We start from the raw sequence: 3,329 nt of genomic DNA on the forward strand, positions 1-3,329 counted from the left end.
CCAATCATGTATAGCGATGCACTGGATCTAATTACTTATGAATTTTGGAATGACATTCCTTTATATGTGTTTCCTCTTTTCTTCTGAGTCATCACATCATACATATATACTAGAATTGTTACTCAAGTTAGTCAAGGATGGATGTCAGGAGCTATATTTGTCACTGTTGGAGTGGGAAGTTACAGCTAACAAGGGAAAGTGGCATGAATGCTCCATGTGGTACTAGATTAGAGATATCAGAATAAACTTATGTTTGTCTTAATATGGATAAGATGATTACATATAGAAATATTTATAGATATGTGTGCATACACAGGCTAGTGTGTGCACATATACGTTCTTGCTTGGTCAACCAAGTGGGCCTAGAAACAAAACACTCCAGTAGCAACAAGCACACCTAGTGCACAGATCTTGGTTTCTAATGCCATTTTACAATGACTGTGCTCTGTGGAAAAACGACTGATTCTATGGCAGGGGCAGGAAAATCCAAGATGAATCTGGAGCATTTTGTAGTTCCAGAAAGTAATGAAGTGCTAACAACAAATAAACAAACCAAACAACAACACAATGATAAATGTACGTCAAATGAAAACAGGAGCCAACTGCAAGTACTCTCAATAGCCAAAGCTGGAACAATTTGAGCAACAAAATAAAGTAATACTGGATTATAACTCAAAGTATAAAGTAAATATCCCTACTGATATAAATAAATGATTGAATGAACTAATAAATGGGACAGAATAGGCGAATCTCCCATGTAGAAGACTTCCTAACAATTTAGGTAGCCCTGCACTCCCAAGGAGGAGTATAACCCCCCTTTCTTAAGGGCTGTGCACAGGGACTTCCTTCCAAAGAGTGCTGCATAAAAAGACAGGGAGAAAAAAGGGTGACTTTATAGTGGAGAAACCTGACAAATACATGTCAGCCAGGTAATACCAACAGGGAGAAGTAATGTTGATAGCATCTAGCCTTGATATAATCGGATGAAAATAGCACTTCACCCCATCCAAACTTTATAAATACATTTGGCAAATTTCAGTTGAAGGATGTTCTATAAAACACCTGACCAATTAATCTGGATCTCTCAAAGTCATCAAAAATAACAAAAGTCTGAGAAACTGTTACAGTCTAGAGTAGCCTAGGCCTAAATGTAATGTGCTATTCTGAATGGAATACTGAACCAGAAAGAGAATATTAGGTACAAACTAAAAAAATCAGAATTAAGTATGAACTTTAGCTAATAACAATATATCAATATTGGTTCATTAATTGTTAAACTTGTAGCATTGTAATGTAAGTTGTTAAAAATAAGGAAAATTGGATGTTAATAATAAGGAAAATTTCTTTATTCATATAAATTTATATTGTTAGGAATCTGAACCTTGTTATAATATACATATATTTGTTGTTTTATAATACACAATAAATGTCTATTTATGATCTCACTCCTGTTTGTCCAATATTTTGTTCTCTAACATTCCTTCTTAGCTCTCTTTCTCAGCCCCAGTCACACTGGCCTTCCTCCTCTTTTAAAAACTTATCGATGTTATCAGCCTCAGGGCCTGGTGTTGTTGCCTCTCAATCTAGAATGTGCTTCACCAAATATCTAAAACCTTCGTCTCTTCCGAAATGTTTCTTCTCAACTGTCCCCTTCCCAGGGAGGCCTTTCCTGACTATCTTTTCTAAAATAGCAATCGCTGTCATTTATCTGGAGCCCTGGTGGCATAGTGGTTAAGAGCTCGGCTACTAACCAAAAGGTCAGCAGTACAAATTCACCAGCTGCTCCTTGGAAACATGGGACAGTTCGTCTCTGCCTTCTAGGGTTCCTACAAGTCGGAATTGACTCCATGGCAACTTTTTTTGTGTGTGTCATTTATTTAGGAGTCCCAGATGGTACAAATGCTTAATGCACTAAAGGCCTAATGATTGACTTCCAAAAAACCAGCCATTGGAAATCCTACTGAGCAGTTTTGCTCTGACACACATGGGGTCTCCGTGAGTTGGAATGGACTTGATGGCAGTTGTTTTCATCGTTGTTATCATTTATCTAGCACTTATCATCACTTAAAGTATTCACTGTGGGATAAAGTCCTCTGTATAACCTGGACAGCCATGGTTTTCTCCACTCCTCTCCCTGCGGGCATCTTTAGGCTACAGCACAACTTTGCTCCCCCAGTGAGGCCTGGTGTTTGTTAGCAGGGTTAAAAAGAAATAATTCTGGGCTAAGCCCCATCCCCCTCACTTCCTTGGGAAGTCAGAGGGGCATGATGCATTAGGATGTTTGATAATGGGGTTAAAAAGATACAGTTAGGCTGCAGCAGCGGATCCTCTGGATCCTCACCTCCACAGCCAGGTCAGAGAATACTCAAGAAGAACTGAGAGAATTCCAAGGCAGAAGCTTAGAATATGAGGCTGAATTGGAGATGCAGCTGCAACAGATCGAAACCAGGAACAGGGACCCCCTGTCAGAAAATAACCGCCCCTTCATGGTACTAGGAACAATCAAGGAGAAGTCTGAAATGCAGCATTCTGAAGGCTACCGGCAGGCAGATCTCAGCCTTGGAAGATGACATTGCGTAGGCAAAAGCAATTAAAGACCAACTGCAGAAATACACCAGAGAGCTGGAGCAAGTCAATGGGGACTTGCAAAGAGCAAAAGGAGCCATAACCATGTCTCTGGAAGATGATGAGCAGCGCTTGAATCAAGCTATTGAAAGAAATGCCTTCCTGGAGAGCGAACTTGACAGAAGGAGAATCTCCTGGAACCAGTCCAGAGACTGATGGATCAAGCCAGCAGAGATTTGCGGCAGGAATTGGCCATGCAGCAGATGTAGGAGAATCCCCTGACTTCCATGCCCGTTGCGGTGGAAACTGAAAGGACGGACGCTGCTGCCCAGGCCGCCGACTCCACGCCACCCATGCCCATAGCTCATTGAGGACCCAGCACCAGCTTAAACCCAGTGGGGTCCTCAGACGTGGCCTGGATGACTCAGCTGGCAGGACCTCCATATTCTGGTGGCCGGGGTATCTTCTCTCAACATTGTGGGAGACTTACTTGGAATCCAAACTTTCATCCTGCTGGCAAGTGAGATGGTCAACTCACCAGCAATGACTCTGAAGAATCTAAAGTGAATTAAAAACACCATTTTCATATCTAAAAATTAAGGCAACTATGATTATAATCTTTGGGGCATACTTATCCATGTCATACCTTTGGGAAAATAATCATGATCTGAAAATTCTTACTATGATTGAATGGACTCAGTGAATAAATACTAATTGGTACAAAAGGGCTTTACTAAATATAGCAACACCTTCAAAAGCCAGAA

At 40.9% G+C, this 3,329-nt stretch overlaps 1 pseudogene; it reads left to right on the plus strand.

Annotated features, from left to right (window-relative positions):
• Positions 1-434: 434 nt before the first annotated feature.
• LOC126057299 (nuclear distribution protein nudE homolog 1-like) lies at positions 435-3,112 on the plus strand (annotated as a pseudogene).
• The last annotated feature ends 217 nt before the right edge of the window (positions 3,113-3,329 follow it).

The sequence above is a fragment of the Elephas maximus genome, chromosome 13 (assembly GCF_024166365.1).
Source record: "Elephas maximus indicus isolate mEleMax1 chromosome 13, mEleMax1 primary haplotype, whole genome shotgun sequence".
In the NCBI taxonomy this organism is placed as follows: Eukaryota; Metazoa; Chordata; class Mammalia; order Proboscidea; family Elephantidae; genus Elephas; species Elephas maximus.